This window comes from Euprymna scolopes, chromosome 16 (assembly GCF_053919585.1).
Source record: "Euprymna scolopes isolate OS-2025 chromosome 16, ASM5391958v1, whole genome shotgun sequence".
Lineage (NCBI taxonomy): Eukaryota > Metazoa > Mollusca > Cephalopoda > Sepiida > Sepiolidae > Euprymna > Euprymna scolopes.
The window spans coordinates 77108573-77133590 of NC_136497.1; the positions used below are offsets into that span (position 1 = coordinate 77108573).

At 34.3% G+C, this 25018-nt stretch overlaps 1 pseudogene; it reads left to right on the forward strand.

The window, feature by feature from the left end:
• Positions 1 to 20595: 20595 nt before the first annotated feature.
• LOC145296581 (5S ribosomal RNA) lies at positions 20596 to 20712 on the forward strand (annotated as a pseudogene).
• The last annotated feature ends 4306 nt before the right edge of the window (positions 20713 to 25018 follow it).

The following is a 25018-nucleotide window of genomic DNA, read 5'->3' on the forward strand; positions in this document are numbered from 1 at the left end:
GACAGAGGTTGGAGCTTGGTTGATAGTGCAGCACATTAAATTGATGGCTGGTTTTTTTAATCCTGCCTAACAGAGAGAGAGAGAGAGAGAGAGAGAGAGAGAGAGAGAGAGAGAGAGAGAGAGACAAGTGGTGGATGAACCAATCTATTTAAAGACAATATGCCATTTTAAATTATCTGTATAATTTATAGTGCATTTCTATAAATGGTATAACTAGGGATAGGACAACAGCATATTCTTTTCATTGTTTGGACTCTCGAGTGTGTATCCGTTGATATCTTATATGTTTTTATATAGAGTGATGTAGTTCTCGGTTGATTAACTGTGTCTAACTGTGTCGAATATGTGCTCGAGAGTCAAAACAATGAAAAGAATATGCTGTTGTCGTAGCCCTAGTTATAACCTAACACAACCATTTAAAAAATGAGATTTTTCAAAGAAGAAATTTATAGTTTACTAGCGTCGTTGTGTGGCAAAATATAAACCCACCCTGTTATACACTGCTGACGAAATGGATGACAATTTTGGAATACCAAGTGCTGTATGTGCTCTGTGCTTATCTCGGAATTGTTTCTAGTTGCTCTGAACTTCTCCTTCCATGAAATGAAGCAGTCCTAACTCATGAGAGTTGTGGCATGCATTGCGGAACACTTGCTTCACAATTACATCTGTAGCCATTCTTACAAGGAGTATCCATTGTCTCTAAAGACTGACCGGAAAATATGCGTGCAAAAAAAGGTAGATTTTAACGATAAAATAAAATTAAAGTACATTGGGGTTCTGTATTGAATCCCATGCTTTTCATTTACGTCCTAAAATGTTGTCCAGGGAGTTTTGTATAGCGATGCTTCGTGCTAATGATTTAGTGTTCGCTTGTTAAACAATGGAAGGTTTATTTGTTGAGTTAAATGCATTAAGGAATTCTATCGAAATTACATGTGTGAAAATGAATGTGATCAAGACCAAAACAATGATCTGTAGTTCTAGTGTTGGGAAGCTCCCCCACTAAAAAGAGGAAATTTCTCAGCCCAGTTTAGGGTAGTTGGAGTAATTCGATTTTTTGTGTGTGTGTGTGTGTTTTTTTTTGTTAACAAGCCTGGGTGCCCGGCGGTGCTCGGGTGTTTGGAGGTGTGTGTTAAGCAAAAAAAAAAAAAAAAGTGGTAGTAGGCAGGCTCGAACCCGTACTGCGAAGAAGGAAAAAAACGTAACGTCTTTACTGTTGCGCCCATCGCCAAGTGATGAATGTTTAAATTAACGATAGTCGATCGAAAAGAGGGGATTACTTTTGAAAATATCAGGTAAAAAAGCGACCCTTCTATGTATAAAAGTGCCCAGTGGAGAGCGAAGGAATTAATGTTTTTGGCCAATTTTTCGATATTTGTCGTCAGAAGGGTCGAGCATCAAAATGCTTCCGCTCTCGTGAAAATCCGTCGCCTCTGTCGAAAGTTTTAGGCATACATACATACATACATACATACATACATACATACATACATTTAAACAGACATGTGAGATTTATATTATAGATTTCTTTTTGTGGCAGTTGTAAACATCGCACACAAAAGAATTGCAGTGGAATTACAGATTGCGAGATGTGTAAACAACGGGAATGGGTGATAACTCAAATGTGGAGAAAGTGTACTTGAAGTTCTCCAGAAGTTTATTGTCCTGGCAAAGCACATTAGAGCAGATTGGAGCCGATGTCAGTTAGATTGCACGTGTTATGAGTGGATAAATTAAATTTAGAGATCTTCTTAACTAGCAGAACATTATCAGTGTCGATGAAGGGCCAGTCTATCAAGCTTGTTCGATGCATGTATTTTCGATATCCTCTACCAAAGACAATTAGATTTAAAAATTGTGAAATCCTATTCGTATTATATGGATTCATCGAACTACTGAAACGCAATGTGTAGCAGGCAGAATTTATTCAGAAAAAAAAAGCAAACATATCATCTATACATGATTTGTGAACATTTTCAAAATAACTTTTTTTAACTGTTTGAATTAAAAAAAATTTTTTTAAATAACTGATTGAATTTGTAAGAAATCGAAAAGTTAAATACTTCCCCTGTAAACTCTCCAATTCAAATCAGTAGATTTTGAAACCAAATTGCTAAATTTTACAAATGTCTTTTTTCATGAATAACTATTTTTCTACCGTATCGTTTTCCGTAATTTTTGGATATGTTACTATTTGCGATGTGAGAGTTACTTAGGTACGATTTGTTTTACTTAAAATTCAATATTTTTGTTCGTTGCTAAAATATAGAAGGATCCAGAAACTTAACTTTTGGTTATTCTATTACGTTGCAATTTATTACATTCTTCTGCTTTCCTTCTTTGGCTGTAGCTTTATATGCTACTAGCGAGGGGTACCCAGCGATGCCCGGGTGTTTGGAGGTGTGTGTGGAAACTCCGGGGTGGAGGTGGGGTTAAAAATGTTTTGGTAGGTAAGTATGAGGATCGAACCCGAACCCTTGAGGCAAAGTTGTAAATTAAAGTGTGAAAAAAAAACGTGCGAGGTTAACCATTGCCCCACTATGAGATGCTAATGGAAACACGTTTGAATTTATTTAATTACTTGGATTTGGCAGGTGCCCGTTTTAATGAGTTAATGAGGTCAAGTTTGACTGCGGGATAGTATTTACTGCTGAACGCTTTTTTTTTTTTTTTTTTTTTTTTTTTTTTTTCCCAAGATGTTATAGGAAAAAGACTAACCCACATGCGGCGAGCGACAAATTTTGAATATTTATCTTCCCGAAATCGAGCAAATTAAATAGACAGGCGAGCTTCGTTGTTAACTGTGAGATATTACGATTTATATGTGATATACAAAGTTTTAAAAAGTTGTGAACCGACCGACCGCTTCTCTGAAAAAAGCCTTTTGTAGACATACAGAAAAAGCGAACACACATACAAACATACATACATTTTCGCTTTTATATTTATAGATGTTCTTATACGTATCTATTTATTTGTGTTTATCTGTTAGGAACGAGAGGAGTCAAAGAATGCGTAGATAAATGTGATTCACTATAAATAATGCCTTAAACATTTTTTTTCGCTTTGGATCTATTCATTCACATTTACAGATTTTAAGCAACAAATGGAAGTGGGAGGATTGTGGAATCGTAATCAGAAGAAACGAAGAGTTTCGCGAATTATTATCAATATTTTAATGTTGTTACAATTTCCATTTGTTTATATTTGTTTTTATTTTACTCTTTTATTCAATTTTCATCATGTCTTTCAGTAATTCCTTTTTGCCCGTGGCTACAAAACAAGATGGCGTAGATTAAGAAATGAAATAGTCGATTCTTCCATGCATAATCTTAGAATAATCTTGTATATTTTTTGTTTTATATTAATTTTTTTTAAACACATTTTTAAAAGATTCTTTTTATGTATGTAATGACTTGTATTATGCCATTTTTGAAATTATTTTTTTAATAAATATATTTTTTCTTTGAAATTGATATTTGAATTTGATACGAATATTTCCTCAAAGCTATTCCAAACAAAATGTATCAGTGAAATTTCTTATAATATCGTATTGCTATTGTAAATATGTGCCTGTACTTTATTTTCTAGCATCTCTTTATATATAAAGTAAGGAATGTGTGTATGTGTATATATCTGTTTGTATAGCATCCACTACTAACATAATCCCGTTGACACACCATGTCTCGTTAGATCACCGAAGTTAAGCAATCTTTAGCCTAGTCAATACCAGATGGTTAACCATTTGGGAATACTAGGCGCTAGGATGACATCGACGCCTTCTTACAAGAGCTGCAAAAATTAACGTCATCTTCTCTGACGGAATATAATAGCGATTGGTGATCACTTGTGAATTCCGTACTCCCATAAAGCTCCCTTCTATGGAGAAAGCCGGTTCAACCCACCTTAGGTAGTGCAATTTCTAAACTGATAAGCAGATCATTCAGTTGTAAAATAGGTTTAAATATATTTTGATTCATGCAGATTTCGTATGTATAAAGCCAATCCTCTATTAGTTGTAATATTGTACTAAATATATAGTGGTCTGGTCGTAAAATACACTAAAATATTATATTTCAATTAATGCAGATTTCGTATTTATTATTATAAAACCGATACTTTATTGATTATTATATTGTACCCAATATATATTAATGATTTAAAAAGTAAAAAAAAAAGAAAACGTACTTGGGTGACATCAGCTAAAATCGAAACCAAAACCTTAGTCATTACCAATTGATCTCTCGGCAAAAGGATAAGCAAGCGTTTAAAAATAAACGACTTTAAGGTATAAATTTATATTTGTGCATGAGCAGAAGTAGCATGTTTAGTCAACTTACTCCTGCCAACTTCATTTTTTTTTCAATTTTGACCCGTTAGCAGCTGTTTTTACCGGATAAAAAACAAATCTAATTTTTTTCACATTTTGAAATCTCCTATATATCAAGTTGGTTGTATATCTGTAGACCAGGATTTGAAAGAAAAGCTTTATAGGGACCGCTCTGAACGCACACAAACAGGGTAATTTATATATATATATATATATATATATATATATATATATATATATATATATATATATATATATATATGTATGTGTGTGTGTGTGTGTGCGTGCGTGCGTGCGTGGCTGTGTGTGTTTGTGTGTGTTTGTGTGTGTATGTAAATACATAGTTAAAAACCGCAAGAATTTTCTTGTCACCCTGATATATATATATATATATATATATATATATATATATATATATATATATATATATATATATATATATATATATATATATCTATATTACGGTGACAAGAAAATTCTTGCGGTTTTTAACTTTTAAATTCAGATAAAGTTATCTCGGCTCAATCCAAAAAAATTTTGATCGAAATCAACACTATTTTGCCAACACAAAACAAGTGTATTTATGCCAGCAACGTAAACATCATGCGTTCTGGTGGCGATGAAGCCACTGAAAGCATTTTTGATATCGCTTAGGTTTTTGAAGCATTTCTCACGCAGAAAGTTTTCGAGTTGTTTGAAAAAGTTGTAGTCGGTAGGTGAAAGGTCTGGAGAGTATGTCGGATGAGGCAGAGTTTCATAGCCCAATTCAATCAAGTTCTGCAGCGTTGGTTTGTACACGTGGGCCTGGGCATTGTCGTGGAGGAGAATTGAGCTTTTTCTATTGACTAATACTGGGTATTGTTGTCGAAGTTTCTTATTTATTAATCCATTTTTTTGACAGCACCTCTTCACCATAATGATTTCATCTGCATTAAAACAAGAACCGTAATGGATGCGACCGGTCGCAAACTACTAAACAGTTAGCATGACCTTCTTTTGATGCAACTCTGGCTTTGGGAGATTCCTGGAGATTGCTCGGCGCCTAACCACTGAGCTGGGCGTCGCCTGTATTGTAAAAATCTACTTTTCATCACGTCATAACCCGGTCGCGGAATGGGTCAGCCTGATTGTGTAAAAAAGGTAAGATAACACTTCATAATGGAGTTTCTTTTGATTGTCGTTCAATTCGTGAGGCACCTATTTATCAAGTTTTTTTCTCTCTCATCTCTCTCAAGTGCTTGGAAATCGTCATATATGTTATGTTTAAAGCAGAAACAAGTTCTCGAAAAGTTGTACATTGATTGACTTCGACTAAAGCTCTTAATTGATTGTTGTCAACATCCAGTGGCTGACCACTCTGCTCAGCATCTTCAAGACTCTTGTCGTCGCCACAAAATTTCTGAAACTACTATATTGTTGTGCGTTCAGTAGTGGTTCCTTGGCCAAATACTTCATTGATATCGCAAGCTGTTTCAGCAGCTTTTTGGCCTAGCTTGAACTGCAATTAGAAAATGTCCATCTTGTATACAACGTTCTGAAAAGAAGAAATAATTGCTGTAAAATGATTATAATTTAAACGATTACATAGAGTGACAAACGTTCTTTAAATGATATATAAAGTAACGGTATTATAACGAAAACTTATTTTAAGTACATCATTTGAAATCAAAATTAAAAAATCCGCAGGAACTTTCTTCTCAACCTAATATATACATGAGCTTGTGTAAGAACTTGTTCATCCTAAATGCTGCGCAATTATGCACAATGTAGAAAATATGAATCAATGGAACTGAGTGCAATAGTCAAGTGAAACCAATCATCCAATAAAAAAAAGATGAAAAAGAATAATTAATTAATGAAAGTTTGTTTTTCAAAGAAATATGCTAAATAGTTAATTTTTATGGAGTTTCTCGCATGCCTAAATCCTGTAATGTTGGTTTGCACAGAAAGTACCGGAGAGTAGAGTGGTCAATCATTATTATTAGTAAAAGCAGAATGTTATCAAATGTAATAAATATTTACAGCTGAAATATGTACATTAAATAGTTTTCAGGAATGTAACTTGATGGATGAAATGTTATTGTGATAGTTGTGTTTTCATTTTCAGTTTTAGGAATTTAGGGTAAAGAAAATCGATAAACCTCATCTCATCTCCGTCGTCTTTTAGGATGCTTCACCACCAAATCTACATGACTTCTCCAGTTCTCTTCATCTCGCATGACAGTATGAAGGTCTCAAACACTTTCCAATCCTGTTTCCTGTAGCAGGTTATCACTATAGGTCATTCTTCTTCTCCCACGGTTTGGGTGTCCACCTGTTGGTATCCAGAAAACTAGCTTGCTGACTTCCTCTTCGCTGTGTCTCATGCAGTGACCAGCTACTCTCATCCTCCTCTGCTGTACTGTCAGTGATATGGGTGGTAGGTCACCATAAAGCTGTTGGTTTGTTGCGTGGCTCCTCCATGAGGGCCACCCTGAGCATCTGTGTGTAACAGTCATCCAGTCTCTTCTTCAGCGCATTTGTAAGAGTCCATGCCTCAGCGCCATAGAGAAGAACTGTTTCTTCTGTGGCAACAAAGAGTCTTACTTTTAACTTTTTTGAGAGACTGGATGACCAACTAAATGCATTTGTAAAAGCAGGTAATGTGTTTTGATGCTACGTAGAGAGTAACGTCAAAAATCAAGTGAGTTTTAGATTGCACGTAGCAAGCACTGGACAGGGTAAATGAACAGATGTAATTGTGGAGAAGAAAACGGCGTGTCAACTCGGAACCAACAACTTGCAACAACAATAAATGTAAATATGAAACAACTTTCGGTGAGAGACATGTGTACAGTTAAAAAGAGCACGTTGGAACAAACAAAAATGGTTGTGATTCAAGGTATGTTTTTCTTTGTCCAGCACAAATGTAAAGAATGGTTATCCGTCCTTCTGCTATAAATTGTTTAGTATGTTGACACGTACAGGTAACCGTTATACAGACATCAACAAGAGAAGCATTTATACACCGAATTATAACATATTGGAAGACATCATACACATTAAATAGACGACATGTTAACAAGATAAAGAGACTCATTATGTAAAACGACACAATAAATACACTCGTTATACACCCCTAGTATACAACACACCGAGTATATTAAGAAGTTTGTTTTAATAATTTTTAAATAGAAAAAAGTAGACTCTTAACATCAATATCAGTGGGTAAACAAAACTAAACTTTATATATATATATAAATATATATATAATAAAGCTGATTGTGTGTGTGCCCGTGCGCGCACGCCTGTACACGAATAGGCTCCTATATGCTTTAATATTACAGAAAACTGACTACATACAATGATAGAAGAGGTATCAAGGAGCAAAAATGGGTATGTTACATTTTGACCAGAAATGGTTTATTTAAAAATGTGGGGTCTGCGTACACGCCCAGTCACCAAAGAATGAAACTAAAAAAACTAAAAAAAAAATTTTTTTACAAGTATACGTTGACAAATATGTTTTAGCTTGAATAATGGTAATATATAAAAAAAAATTGCGGAGTGTGCGTTCGTGCCTGGAATCATAAAATTAAAATATGGCACAAACTTTGACAAAGGCTTCCAATATCTATCTGCATAAGTATACTTTCTTAATGATGTTTCAGTTTGAAGAAATATGGTATAATAAAATTATGGGGTCTGCGTTCGCGCCTGATCTCCATAAAATGGAAATATGTCACAAAGTTTAACAGGCTTATTTTAATATAGATCCACATAAGATTATTGTAATAAGCATGTTTGAGTTTGAATAGGTGTGGTATATAAAAATTATGGGGTCTACCTGGATTTTTTGGAATGGATTTAATTTTTTTTTTTACTAAAATATAGTTCAGGAAAAAAAAGTTGTTTGTGAGTAATGTCGAAACAAATTTAGGTTACCAAAAAAAACATTTAACCTATGTTTAATAATCTATTTTTTTTTTTACAAGGTGGTCACCACTTATCAAGGCCCGGAAGCCACTCAGGGTTAAGGGTTATTGTAAGTACAGTACGTTAGTGTGGAGATTAAATAAAGTGTCTACTTAAGGGGGCGGTTCATTAGGAATTTGTTTACATAAGACATCCAGGTTGTAGTCAGGTGGGAAGCAGGCAGAGGGAACAGGGTTCCACTGGCGTGCAGTTCTAAGAAAGAAGATTTGTTCATGGAATCTACATTTGGATTTAGGCATAGATAAAGAGTGGGGAAAATTTTGACAGTGGATTCAGCTAGACGGGTGTTTTTCATAAAAGATTGGCGAGGGGGGACCAGAGATTGAAGTTCAGACGAGCACCTGCCATGGAAATAATGATAAAACAAAGATAGGCTTGCAACGTCTCTTCTGTGGGAGAGAGGTTGCAGGGAAGAGAAAAGGGCATCCCCCACTAAGCTACGAAGTCTATTTTGTACTCTGTCAAGGCAGGATAAGCTGTTTTTAGCAGCTCCTGCCCAGATATGGCAGCAGTATTCCATCCTTGGGCGTACTTGGCTTTTATATAGATAGAGAATGGCATCAGTAGTGAGATATCTTCTTGAGCCGTACAAGGATCCCACCATCTTTCCAGCGACCTTGGCAACAGATTTGATGTACGTGTTCCATTTCATACCAGGAGTGAAGGTCAAGCCAAGAAGCTTGTCAAAACATGGAGCCATCCATTTCATTGATGCCAGATGGGGATCAGAGCGTTGATGATGTAAAGATAGCAGTTTAGTTTTAGATGCATTAAAGGTAACTAACCACGTCTTCCCCCACTGAACCACTCGTTCGAGATCAGAGAATCAGAGAGAGCTTTGTCATTTGCAACCTTTGATGTGTTGCCGTAGATGGTCGTGTCATCAGCATAGATGTCAACGAATGATTTAAGTATGTGTTTAGGGAGATCATTGATGTAGATTAAGAAGAGAGTTGGGCCCAGGATGGACCCTTGAGGGACTCCAGCATTAATACTGCAGGCCTCTGATTTTTGTCCATCAATCACTACTCTTATGAACCTATTAGAGAGAAATGATTTAATGATAGAGAGAATATTTCCAGTTATACCATAGCTGGAAATCTTGTGAAGTAGGCCTTTATGCTATAGCTTGTCGAAGGCCTTTGATATGTCAAGAGCAATTGACCTAGTAAGGAAGCCTTTGTCAAGAGATTCACTAATCCTATGAGATATAACCGTTAGCACATCTGCAGTAGATCTTGCAGAACGGAAACCATATTGCATGTCACTAAGAAGGTTATTTCTGCTGAGGTGGTTGACTATTTCTCTATTTAATATGGATTCCAGCAACTTACTCTATACTATAATACAGCTGAATGTGATTGTGTGATTGTGTGTGTGTGTGTGTGTGTGTGTGTGTGAATAGGTTCTTATATGGTTGACTATTATACAAAACTGACCACATACAAAGATAGAAGAGGTATCGAGGATCAAAAATTAGTGTGTTACATTTTGAACAATGGTAGTTCATTAAAGTTGTGGGATCCGTGTATGCGCCTGGCCCCTAAAATATAGAAATATAAAAAACGTAGCACCTTTTTGAACTGAGTCAATGACGGATACTTTTGCAAGTATATATATATATATATATATATATATATATATATATATATATATATATATATATATATATATATATGTATGTATGTATGTGTATTCGATGAATTTTGTCTGTTTTGTTCAGGATTGACAATTTACGTTCTATAGTTTGAGTCGTCTATCTGGCTTAAAGCCCAATCCAGAACAGAACCACACCCTCTTCCACAAACAGAAGAGGTGAATACACTGAAAATGGATCTAGTCTGTGACGCCGGCTTTATTCATTTTCTAAGATATCATCTCCGAACCCATCGATCATCTTTCGCTCGTCCTCAAGCTTTTGTTGACTGCTTATTGACAGAGTTGCTGCCATATGGAATGTAAGGGCAGCAATGCTCTTGAGCTCGATTGAATTGCGACTACTTCTTTCCGAAATGATTTTCAGCTGAGCTCGTGTTTGTATTATGTGTGTATATATTTCACTTATAATAATAATAATAATAATAATAATAATAATAATAATAATAATGTCACTGCTACTACAATAAGATAATCGGTTAAACGCAGGCACACACTCATATATATATATATATATATATATATATATATATATATATATATATATATATATATATATATATTGCTTTATTAATATAGATTAACACCAGGATACTTTAAATGCAGGTAAATAATTATCTTATTGTACTGGTGTTTTTGCTTCTTAATCTCATTCATCCAGAGGAAGTCTCAAAATAAAGACGAAACGTTGATGAACACATAACACGGTTTGTTCTTTTTTATTTCTCTGTTTTGTCGGAATACTATTTTAAATTATTCTCATCATATATATATAAATATATATATATGTGTGTGTGTGTGTGTGTGTGTGTGTGTGTGTGTGTGTGTGTACTGATTTGAAAATTTAAGAAAAAATGACTTGGTACTATCAACTAGAACCGAAATCAAAATATAGACCGCTCCAACCTCGTTCCCTATCCTTATCTCTCTCTCTCTCTCTCTCTCTCTCTCTCTCTCTCTCTCTCTCTATATATATATATATATATATATATATATATATATATATATATATATATATATAGAGAGAGAGAGAGAGAGAGAGAGAGAGAGAGAGAAAGAAATTCCGAATTAAATTATGTAGAATGACAACCAAATTTATTGTTTGAAAAAGGGGGACAAATAATTTATAAAGTTCTTCCATGGATTTTCAATGAATGGCTCATGTCATCAGAGGAAATGTTATTAGCAAAATAGATATGGGTGATTATAAGTTGTTTTTTTTTAATCTAATTTAGGAATTGAAAAATAAATTTTAAATTTTAGTGTAAAAAGGATATTTCATGGTTGAATGAATAAGGATACGAGAACAGTTGTAATATCCAAAGCAATAGATACTAGTATATACCAAAATGAATTGCATTTTTTAAGGTTTATTCCATGCTGGAGGATAAACCTTTGAAGATCCAAGTCGTGCCTATGTGATAATCCATTATTTTCAATGTTTACTACGCTATAATCACAACGACTTATGTATACCCATTAACCCTTTTCTTTGAGTGGTCTCCGGGCCATGATAAGTGTGAATTCCTGTGTAAGTAAAAAAAAAAAAAACAATAAATAAAAAGAATTCTTTGAAAAGTCCTTTGAATAACTCAATATTCGTGCAGGCAAAATACTGGAATGAATTAACTGAAAGACAGATTTTTATGTACTTCTTACCGAGAAATATCTTCCATAGTTAATTTATATTAAATTAATATATATTTTTCTTATATTAAATTATATTCATCTGCTTGGGATTGTCTTATAAATATTGATACTAATATTTATTTGGACATTAGCTTTACAGTATTATACCATCTGTAATCCTACGATATTTCAGTATTTCATTTAATCTCTCTCTGTCTCTGTCTCTGTCTCTGTCTCTCTGTCTGTCTCTCTCTCTCTCTCTCTCTATATATATATATATATATATATATATATACACACATATATGTGTGTATATATATATATATGTGTGTGTGTGTGTGTGTGTGTGTGTGTGTGTGTGTGTGTGTGTGGTCATCCACATACAGTACTGTTTCACTGTATCACTGCTCATCAGTGCGGATCGTTAAGGCACTTTGTGTGTATGAGTTCATTGTCTATGAACTTCGAAACAGCTGGGCCGATTTTTTAAAATTTCACACAAATATACTTTATGTGTCTGGGAGTAGGTTTTGTATTGGAATGCTTCTGATAAGTATATATATACGAACGATCATTAATCGATAAGTATCAAAGATCATTAATCGATAAGTATCAAAGATCATTAATCGATAATCAAAAACTCCGATTAAAGAAGGAACAGTCCGATTTTAAACAAATTTAACACCTAATAAAGCTTAATATCACAAATGTATTTAAGAAAATTTATCACCGCCTTCACAGAAAGGCCGGCATATAAAATCAATAGTAAGTTCTTTGACAAGATATGCCCGTGTTCAAAATGAATGTGTCTGTTTAGAATACAATTGAACAGTAATACTTGATTTTAAACTTTAATTCAAGCCATTATATAAATATATTTTTATAAAATCAACAGTAGGTTCTTTTATAAGGCAGATGGGTGGTTCAAATAAATGTTTCTGTTTAAGGCATAATTGACTCATGATTTAATTCGAGACCTAAAATAAAAATAATTTAACAATACGTTCTCTACAGTGCAATGTAGACTACAATGTATGTTGGACTAAATCACTGCGAGAAGGCACGTGAATTTTCCTCTTGGAGTACCACGGCGAGGTCCCCGACTTGATCAGGCAATAAATTTATTTGATTGAAAAATGGGCAATTTCACCGATTTCGATGACCATAAGACTTTGCTGTAGAACATTTATTGATCCTCATTAAATCCCAAGCAACGTCAAGTCTCCGTGCTTCTCTCTCTCTCTCTCTCTCTCTCTCTCTATATATATATATATATATATATATATATATATATATATATATATATATATATATATACTTAATTTTATGCATAAATTTTCAGTATTTACTTCAACAGTGCTCAATAGATAGGTAGAGGTAGGTAGTATTCTGCTTTTCATTCTCGTGAGAATTCATCAGGCTTATGCCTGTCTGACGAATTCTCACGAGAATGAAATGCGGAATATTCTCTGTAGCTTAATTGCTTAATTAAAAAACAACACAAACTTATTATAAATTTCTTTCAACCCTATATATGAAGAGAGCCAGTCAGGTTCATATCTGGCTTAAAAAGTGAGAAAATTACAACGGTTCTTTGTATTTAATAAAAAAAGGGGAGAGGGGGAAAAGGGGGAAGAGATGGGGAATGATATAGTTGAGAAACATAGATAAAAAGTAGTAAGATGTAAGGAGTGTAGAAATTGTTGTTTTTCGTGAGAGAAAGGAGGAAGATAAATTAAATAAAAACACAACGAGAAAATAGAAACGAGAAGGATGATGCCGAAAAACATCAGCCGAGTGACATCTCACAAATTTCAGCTTCTGTCTAACAACCTTGTTAATTGTTGAGACATTATGTTGAACAAAGATGGCAGCAGTAAATCAAATCCGCGAAGAATCAATGTAGTCCCGAACTTGAGTGTTAAGTAAGTCCTAGTAACATAAATGGCGGCGAAGAATCAACGCGGTCTTGACCTTGAGTGTTAAGTAATTTCTAGTTTCGCCGCCATCTTTGTTACAAGGAATTACTTAACACTCAAGATCGGGACTACATTGATTCTTCGCCGATTTTATTTACTGCCGCCATCTTTATTAAACATAATATCTTAACACTTAACACGCTTTAACTATGATTTTAAACTATTTTAATAGTAAATATGTTATTTTATTTTGGGTTTCATCAGTAGTCAAAGACAAAATCAAAAATTGAAAAGTAAAGATAAAATTTAAAACCACACATACATATTTATATAGTACTCATACATACATACACACATATACATACCCCTGTCCGTGTACGCGCACACATATAAATACATACATGGCGAATGCAGCAACAAGTCATGTGAACAAGTTTTTTTTGTGTGTGTAATAGATTTTAAAATCTTATACGTTTACTGCATTAAAGTTATGCATTTAACTACCCCCCTCCCCCAAAGTATGAGGCAGTGATAATTTTTTTGAAATTCAGTTGCCAATAACCAGTTGGAATTTTAATATTTTTTCTTGTCTTATTATTCTTGTTAAAACTGACTTACTGAGCTATAATAAAAAAGCAATAATAAGAATGTATATAGAAAATGTATTTATCAATCAGTATTAATATTTTATTTATTTTATTTATTTTATTACAGTTGCGCTATCTTTGAATGAAACCATCATATGTTTGCTCAGACAATAAAAATGGGTTTCCAGATTAAATGTGTGCCGAAATAGCCAATTAAATAGGTTTTTATTTTTGAATGAAAGGAGGCCCACCTCACAGCAACAGAAGGTCATCTTCACTGTCATCTCTTTCAAGGGGGGAAGGGTAACAACTCAATCATGGCATTAAAATCTCATTGACGGCGTCTAAAAAGAGAAAGAAAAATAGTGAACTTGCAGTTCAATTTGAGTTCACTGATTTGAAGAACAGGCCATGAAATTCGCGGTGAATTTGGTTTGATAGAATGTGGACTTGTTTTGGTTGAAAGATAAGAAAAATAGATAGAGGAGGGAGAAAGAGAGGCAGATTATATCATTGGCAGCCATTTTGAACACTTTTCAAGATGGCTGTTCATCTTTCTTATCTTTAAGATAATTTATTCATAAGTGTGCTTATTTTCACAAGAAAAAATGTCATTTTTATTTTCTTACTTTTCCCTTGATAAAGAGTTTATGAAGAACTATCTGCAACACCCATCTATGCCAAATAATATATTAAGGCTATAAACTCAAAAAGTAAATCCCTTACATTTATTTATTGCGCTTTACTAAGCGTGTAGAGTCGAAGGTAGTAACAGTAGCAGTAGTAGCAGTAGCTAGGTATGTTTTGCAACATTTCAACTCTTTAGGAATTATTCAATGCTGAAACAAAACACTTTTTAGGAATCGTACATATTAAACGATTTTTTAGAGAAAAACTTCTACTTACGGCATATATACCCTCTTTGAATTATTTAATATTGTTATATATTGATCGGGCAACTACTATGACTATAATTATTCAAGAGAAAAAGTTTTATCAGCTAAAATATATTTTAGAAAAGTCAAAATATTTAGACATTTATTTACATTCAATTGTTGCTAGGAATGTGAACTTAAAAATGTTATCATAACAATTTAGTTGACAACTTAGATATGGTGACATGTAAAAACAGCAGGTGATTATGTTAGTAAAGTGGACTAATGGCGTCATTTAGAAGGGGAGATGGTCTTTTTGAGATACGTGAAAATTAGTTACAGTTAGTTGGAGTCGAGTGAGGGACAGAGACGGTTAACAGATCGTGATGGCTCCGAGTAGAGGGAGTCAGATATGACGATAATCAGAATCAGCATTTACAAAAAGGAAAAACCGTCTGGAATAAAAAGTTGCCGAAAATCGAACCCGAGGCTCTGTCGTTCTTGAGGAAAATTTCCATTGCAGCTTCTTGTATGCTCGCTAGGACTTTTTATATTTTTCTCTTAATTAGAGTCTGATAAAACTGGAATGAAAGAAGTATTAAAAAAAAAAGGAGAAAAGAGAAACTTAATTCTCGCTAATCTGGTATTTCCATGTGGAGAATTTAGATGCGTGACGAGCGCGAAGTGATTTTGGTTGTTTAACGTCGGACCCGACGGGGTCATTGAAGTTGTTTACAGTATGCTGACTTCGATTGCAACTGATTGCTTTTGGTGCAAAGTGTCCTTTTTATAGGTTTCAAACCGGCTCCAACGAAAGCTGCCAGAAATAAAAACGTTTTTGAAATTCGCTTTCTTCGTCATCCGATTAGATGAAAAAAAATATAACATCTTTGTCACATGAGGTGTTTCCAGCTACGTCAGCGAAACAAGACAGAATTTTAGTTTTATGCATGGAAATTGCATGGGTGAAATTGCATGTTGTACATGCAACTGAAATGTTCCTTGTACAGGCACTTTTAATATTTGTGACGAGTTGCTACAATAGTAATCAAAAATTTATCAATACACTAGCTAGAGCAGGAATGTTTAAATGTATAATAGCTCAGGAGTAAGAATTTTTCTCTCTCGTGTACTAATGTTATATACTAGATAAAGAACGCAGTGTTGCCTAGGGGCTATAATAGTAATAATATTATATTATATATAATAAGTAGTATAAGTTAGACAGTGTAAAGTGCACAATATCCTGAACTAGCGGGGGTACCCGGCGTTGCCCGAGTGTTTGTTTCCGGGACGGGAGGGGGAGTTTTAAAAAATGTTATGGTAGGTAAGTAGGAAGGAGCAAACCCGGAGTCATGAGTAAAAGTAGGAAAATAAAGTGTGAAAAAAAAACAAAAAAAAAAACACAAAAAAAAACATCTGCAACGTTAACAGTTCGGCCACCAAGAAAAGTCCATTCCAGTTGTTTAGGAAAAAAAAAAAAAAAAAACGACTACGGTAGGTCGGCGCGAACGTGAAAATATAATGTGAATTGTCCAGCACCCAAACCACTACGCCACAGAGCACTGCAGCTTAGTTTAGTGATTTTAAATAACTTCATATGATAGAACTACGAAGCCAAACCGGTGTTCTCTTCTCAACTGTTCCTTGTGAACGATCTCCAAACGGTGTTAAGTGGTGGCAGGGGGAGGAGGAATTGTTAAGAGAGAAAATATTTTACCACTTCCATTGATCTTAACCGATTTTGGCCGTGACTTCTCAGCAGAAAAAATATAGAAATCTAAGATTATCGAGGAATTTGAGAACTAATAAGCCTATAACAACCCTCAGATATTGTTCTGCCGTTTGTGCATAATGTATTTGCATGAAATATCTTGATTTTTAATCCTATTAAGGTCAAAATCCCACGGGGAAAAATGAGTTCATTTTATTTATATAGAAGAATAGAAAGAAGAAGATAGATAGAAGATAGAAGAATAGAAAGAATAGAATAGAAGATAGAATAGAAGAAGAATAGAAAGAAAGATAGAGAAGAGATGAATCAAGAATGTGTATGTGTCACGTGGACGGGAAAAAACATAAATTTGTTTTGTTATACTATTTTATACTCAGCAGTATAAAAATGTGCTGCATAGCATGCTTTGTTAACACATATGAATGGAAAGCGTACAGATGTAAGACACTTGGTCAAAGGAAGAGGGGGAATAAATAACTGAAAATATCTCTGGCCAGAATTAGACCACCCAAGTGATATTCTTTTGTTTTAAAAAAACAAGTGCCTCATTTAACGGGGAAGTCATGCTGGAATCGGCCTTTGCAGAGCAAGTATTTTTCCTTGATGGGCTCCAGGGAAAACCTTGATGAATACAGTCCGTTTGGATGTTATTTTCTGGTCAACCTATGTTTGGTCGAAATAGGGACCACAAACAAATAGTCTGGAGTGAAGAGACCTCAGAGGCGAAGGAGAAGTAGGAGCAAGAGTTGGAGTTGGAGTTGAACATTGGATAGAGGGCTGTTGGTTTTTGGGAGAGCTATGAGACAGTTGAGTCAGTGTGCCTCTTCCGACCGGGTTGCTCCCGTTGGGGCTCTCAGTAACCGACCGTGTTAATGGGTTATGTGTTTTGGTCTGGTTTTGATATAATGCCACAAGTCTGTCATAGAACTAAGCAGATGGGTATTCTTTAATCTCCAAAATAAAAAAAAGTGGAACAGACAAACAGACTCAGGGAAATACTGAAAATCGATAATAATGTCTTCTTATCAATAATATAAATCACACCTGTATGTATGTATGTATGTATATATGTTTGTTTGTTTGTTTGTTTGTATATCTGCCTAAAACTTTTTATACTGTTATATGAAGATACATAAAATAATATATATGTGTGTGTATGTTTGCATATGTTTTTGTGTGTCCGTCTGTGAATGTGGCTGTGTGTGCGTGTGACTGGGTACACACATCCTTATATACACATATTTCTTTCTTTTTTATATGAAATAATATTATTGTTTGTAGAAATTAAATTCTTTTAGATAATAAAGATAACAAATGCGACCATATTCCAAAACATTCTGTTTTTAAAATTAACGATGTTTCAATGACTTTCCGATCAAAATCAATTTCACTTCCCGGCATTTCCGCCATTATTTTCTTTCAAACATAACTTTGCTTTTTTTTTTCTTGCTTTTTTTAAAATCTCTTTTAAATATTTCTTGAAAATCTTTTGAATGAAGTTTCAAATAAATCTTCAATTCTAATAGCTCGCTGTATCGCATGAATAAAATTTCTGTAAGCATTTCATTTTATCGGAAATAAAGCAAGCAAACAGTAAAAATTAAAGAAACAGTTTATACATATTCATATCCTTATTGAGAAGAGATTATAAAGAGAAAGTATTTTTCAATATAAGTATAAAACGTGTTTTTACATAGAAGGTGGGGCATGAAGATCTTCCACGTTTTGAATGGCTATGAAAAATACAACTGTCATGAAAAAAATATTGATTAGGAGTAATGTTTGTTTGATGTCTGTCCCCCTCTCTATCTCTCTCTCTCTCTCTCTCTCTCTCTCTCTCTCTCTCTTTATCATCCTCTATATACATAGATATATCTCTATGCACATTTGGAAACACAATATCTCTCAGTGTACATGTCTGTGCTTAATACGAAGATGTAGCAGTCACAGAGAACTATTTTCTCTGGTGAATAAATGACCCCCCCCCCTCTGAGTTCTCCGGCCAGAGGCTGGCCAATCAACTAACAGGGCGCATTGATTCGTCTGCTCCTTAAACGTCTTAAGGGAATGTCAACCAGTCAGATCCGGACCGCCAGCCTGGCAACATCTATCCTCTTTCGTTTCCTGTCCACCGGACATCTCGCTATAGCATTGACGGTCTCAATTTGAGACAACTGCTATCCAGCCGGGGACGACACGATACTGACTGACCGACGACGACCTTAAAAGAACTTTCTTTGCCTTCTTCCCTTTTAGCAGCCTGACCTGCCAGTTTTTTTGTCTGTTTTTTTTACAAGGTGGTCACCACTTATCAAGGCCCGGAAGCCACTCGGGGATAAGGGTTATTGCGTGTACAGTACGTTAGTGTTGAGATTTGATAAAGTGCCTTACTTAAGGAGGCGGTTAATCAGGAATTAGTCCCTGCTACAAATAAAATACTCTTCCTTGTTCTTGTTAAAAAGGCATACTAGGGAGTGCACCTGATATATTAGTGTCACATTCAAATGTACAATTTGAATGTGACAATAACGGAAGTGGCTCTGCATCTCTAGCTGACCCTTAGAGAAGCTAATCACGCTTTTCTACATGTTATACAAGCGTTAAGTAAGAACATATTTGGTAAAATCTAACTGGCAACATCGAGCTTGCTGTTGAATTAAAGTCTCTTTAATTTAATATGATGTTGCATATAATGCTATACCATACTCTAATCCGGGCAACGCCTCGTAATCCTGCTTCTAATCACATATTTTCTTGTGAAAAATCAATATATTTATTTATAAAAGTATACTAGCAGGGAGACAGGTTGCCCAGGAATGAAGCAGAATCAACGAATGTTTCACATTTCCAACACTTTTCTTATCATCAAAATTGGTGAAATCGCCCATTATTCAATCAAATCGATTGATTGCCTGCATTAGTTGGGGACCCATCAGTTACCGAGTCTACAATGCACTGTAATCTACATTGCACTGTAGAGAATATAGTGTTGATTTCATAAAATTATTTTTATATAAGGACTTGAATTAAAGTTTAAAATGCAAAGGTCAAATATCATGCTTCAGGTGTGCTTTAAGCAGAAAAATTCATTTCCAATGCATCCTTGTCTTATCAAGGGACCTACTGTTGATTTTGTACATAGGGTCCTTCTGTATGTGTGGTGATAAAACTTCTGAAATGCACTTGTTAGGCAGTATAACTGCGTTAATTTTGGTAAAAAAAAAACCTTCCTTAATCAGATACGAAACCTATCTAAGAACGCACAAAAAATATTAGCCCATTCATTTTGGAATCCATAGGGAACGAACTCTTTTACACACCCACACAAACGCGCACGTAGACAAAGTGCGTTTTAATATGAGTAGAAATTAATCCATTAGTACTCAATTATTTTTTTCTTTAATTTATTACTAAAACTCCTTCGCAAATACAATATTATTTTATACTTAAATTTCGTTCAAAGATTTATTTGTATTTATATGTGTTATGTTTTGTAAAAGGACATATTTGTTTGCAATAGCTGAGTCATCTTGGCTACAGTAATCGAGTTTAACAATCTAGTAAATCGACTTAACGAACGGTTATTCATAGTCTTAAGTTTTAAGTGTTCGCTACATCTTTCAACGTTTTTACAAGGTTGCTATTCCTGTTCGTATTTACGGCTTACACCAGACAATAATACTCTTGTGTGGATGAACACGGATTCATTTCTATTCATTACGTCAATATGATAGCTAGTGCATTGATGTATATTGTATAAAAATTGGAATTATTTATAAGGACTATTTACCAAGTTTTTGTTGTAATAATTGATGAACTTGATTTCATGCTCTCACTCTTGATTTTCACATTCCATACTGAACATTGAAACACCAGTATTGCCAATAAATACGGCATAATCACGTTGACACACCGGTTCTCGCCAGCTCACCGAAGTTAAGCAAAGTTGAGCCTGGTTAGTACCAGATGGGTGACCATTTGGGAATTCTAGGCGCTGTATTTGCTCTCCGCTTATCTCAGCATTGTTTCCAGTCATCCTGTACCTCAACTTGCCACTGGTAGGCAACAATGTTGACTCGGGAGAGGCGTGGTTGGTGACTGTGCAACTCTTGCCACACAAATTTCACGTGCAGGCACCCTTACAGTGGGTATCCAGTCTGTCAAGACTGAAGGAAGCCACATTGCCAATATACATCACATATTACATTTCTCGTCACTAGAGCTTACATTTTGGTCAACATTTTGGGAGCGGGGGTCGTATCAATCTATACGCTACATCTTTAAGACGCGTCTTATTCTCTTACTTTCAGAACTAAAACATGCCTGGTCATAAAATACTCTTAAATATGATATTCATGCAGACTTTGTATTTATTATTAAAGAGCCAATTATCTATTGATTATTATATTGTACCAAATATATAGTAGTGATTTCAAAACTCAAAGGAAAATACGACTTGGGTGCCATCACCCAGAATCGAAACCAAAGCATTTAGGTCTCTAGCGTTATTCGCTATCGTCTGAGATAAAAGTTCATGCATATCAAAACTTTACAAATTAACTGATTTAAACATATAAACGTATATTTGCTCACACGTGGATGGTACACATCAAGTCGAGTTTCGCCTGCCAAGTTCCAAGTTTTCAATTTTGAATATGTGATATTTGAAAGCCACTCATGTCTTCATGATTTAATATAGAAAAATCTCTGAAAAAATACAGACGTTACTGAAATATGGTTAATTATGCTTCCATTTTTTTTTTAATTTAAAGGGAGCATGGGCGCGAATAGGTTAATTGTTAGGAAATACGTTGTGTTTGGTGTAAATTCAATGTTTAGACTTTTCGAAAATTACTTTTGTGGCACAATCATTGTTTCGGTCTTTAAATAAGTTTGCTCTAATGAATGCAATCACTATTGAATTATTGAAAGGAATAAGAAAACATTCAATAAGTAAATAGTTTCTTTTTGAGAAAGACAAAAATAAGTTTATATTTTCCCCCAATGGATTTTGTTCAATAGAAAATTGAATGAGAAGAGAAAGAAAAATAAGTTTTATAAAATGCGAAACATTGAAACCGATGACGCATGAAAATCACTTGAACTCATTTTATTTTTATTTTTTGTCCTTTTTTTTTTATTTAATCATTTTATCAACTCATGAATTCCAATTGTTCTCTACACCTAAATAGCATTGTATAAATATAGTTTTGCAAATCATCATTTTCATATGAGAACCAGCATTTCCATTTCTCGTTCTTATATTTTAAGTAAATAAATACCCGTCCCAGGACGGATAAAATTAATTCATTTCTTTTCTCCAAATGTTCAGACATTTAGAAATATTTAAGGGTGGTTGAATCGACAAAGAGTTATTATGCGCCAGAGAAATACATAGATACCAGAGAGAGAGAGAGAGAGAGAGAGAGAGAGAGAGAGAGAGAGAGAGAGAGACAGACAGACAGACAGACAGACAGACAGAGAGACAGACAGACAGACAGGCATATATATATGTGTGTGTGTGTGTGTGTGTGTGTGTGTGTGTGTGTGTGTGTGTGTGTGTGTGTGTGTGTGTGTGATAAGTGACCTCGTCTATGTGTGGTGTGCGGAACGGTTTTTAGCAATCTAATCTGTCAATTTCTGGTCCTCAAACTTGAAACTTGATATATAAGAGTTTCGGGCGCGTGGAACCAATCCGATTTTGTCGTAGGCGGTGAAAATAGCTGCAAAGCAGTCAAGATTAAAAACTTGGAATTTGCTAGGTGTAACTCGACTTAACGTATACTCTGCACGCATGAACAAACATACATGTGTACGTTTAAGGCGTTTTTTTTTTTTGTAAAGCTTTGATATGCATGGCATCTTAGTTCAAATGGTTGCAAATAATGCTAGAGACCTAAATGTTTTGGTTTCGATTCTAGGTGATGGTATCCAAATCATGTTTTTTGTAAACTTCTTAAATCAATACTGTATTGTTAGTACAATATAATAATCATTAGAGAATAGGTTCTATAATAATAACTACAAAATCTGCAAAAATTAAAATATCATATTTAAATGTATGTTATGACCTGGCAAGTTTGAATTCTGAATAAGACACGTCTTGGAGATGTAGCATACAGATTGATACGACTCCCTACAACCTCACCAAGACGGGAATGGGACATTTTGGTATGGCTGATTCGGTGTGGCCGATTCGGTATGGCCGTTTCAGCTTGGCCAACTCGGCGGAGGGAGAATTCGCCGTCAAACACGGCAGTCACATTTTTATAAAAATTTTATTACATTTTTTTAAAAAATAAGGAAAACAATTTGAAAGATATCATGTTAATTGTTTTTAAGAAAAAGCAGGTTTTTGCAGAACATTTTCGTTAATTATTTTTGAATTCATTTTTCAACTATTAAAAACTTAAAAACATATACTTTTTCAAGTTCTTTTGGTACTTATGCACGTATATTACCGTGCTGAAACAATAAGGTTATTATTTCGAAAGCAATTCTTAACATGGGGAGGGGGATGTTTTCTAACTATTCTGTACTTTCACCTAACTATTTAATAAAAAAGATATCGTGAAACTTCAATTTAACTTGAAAATACTATTTAAAAAAATACCACGGTCACCTAAAAAGCACCGTTCTTTTTGTTAAATTAAGTAAAGTAATATGAAAATATAATTTTCTTGTTGACGACCGAGTGTTGTCTGTTTTGTGTTGTGTTTTAAAGAAACGCCGTTATTTTTAAGTTCGTTTTTTTTTAATTAAGAAAAATAATATGAAAATATAATCTCCTTGATGATGACTTTTTGTGTTATGTTTTAAATAAAAACGGTTTTAATATCAATTTCACAGTTTTTTTTTTAAGGAAAAATCATGCTTTTGCAAAACTCTCTTTAGTTAATTATTTTATAATTATTTTTTTAAGGATTAACAACTTGAAAATATTTTAAAGCTTTTTATGAGGAAAAACAATATGAAAACACAATCTCATTGTTGACGACTGAGGGTTCTTATTTGTTTTTTTGTGTCGTATTTTAACAAAAAATACGATTATTTTTAAGTTCTTTTTTCTTTTAATAAAATTCATTTTTTTCCTTTTAATAATTTTTATTTCAATTTTATTCAAAGAAAAAATATCTTCGTTTACTGACTTAATTTTAAAAATATTTAAAAAAAAAACTTGACTGTAACGATGAAGCGCTAATTTTACGCTGCATCCTCCTCCCTCACCCCACCCCTCGCCGAATCAGCCACACACCGAATCGGCTACGCCGAAACGTACCAAACTCAACCAAGACGTAAGCTCTAGCGAAGAGAAATAGTGATGTGTTTTCGAACTATTGAGTCTTGAAGTTCACAATAAACTCAACTGTATCAAAGAAACACAAAAGACATTTTTATTTTGCTCATAGATGAAGAAGATTCCTTTGCGGAGTGGGATAGAGTGGAGAAAATGGAATACATATAACTTTTATTAAATGAATAGCAAGTGGATTTGGAGTTTACTTTCAGCAGCAGCAGCAGCATCAGCAGCAGCATCAGCAGCAGCAGCAACAAAACTTACACTTCCCTTATTTTGTCCTTTAGTCCTCACATTCAATTAGCGATGTTTCTGAAAAAGAGAAAAGAATTGCTGTTTTTCCCGGCTAGGATCTATTCCATCTAACGTTTATGCTAGACAAGACTATGGATAAAATAAAATACGCATCAAGTGCGCTTGAAAGCCAAATCACAACGTAATATTAGGACATTCCCTAATACTACGCTGTGACTTCGCTTTCAAATACAGATACCACGCACTGCTCTTTACAAACAGACTTCTTTCTCCAACGTTACAACATGGCAAGGAAGAAGGAAAAAGAAACAAACAAAACAGCGCACTGAAGATGGTGTATACCTCCGAAATATATTTATGATAAATTCAAACAAGTAAAATATTTGTTTATTTTCCTAATATTACGTTGTGATTTAGCTTTTAAGCGCACTTGATGCGTATTTTATTTTATTCAAATTAAAACAACGTTTCTACTGAACTCTCATTCTTGACGTTATTCTCGCGTTGCCTACGCATAGTTCAAACATTTCAAAATACAACCGCTAGATACAACGTGCGGCTCTTTAAAAACAGATTTCTGTCTCCAACGTTACAACATGGCAAGTAAGAAGAAAAGGGGGAAAAAGAAACCAAAAAAAAAACACACTGAAGATGGAACCTACCTCCGAAATATATTTGTGATAAATTTCAAACAAGTAAAATATTTGTTTATTTTCCTAATATTACGTTGTGATTTGGCTTTCAAGCGCACTAGATG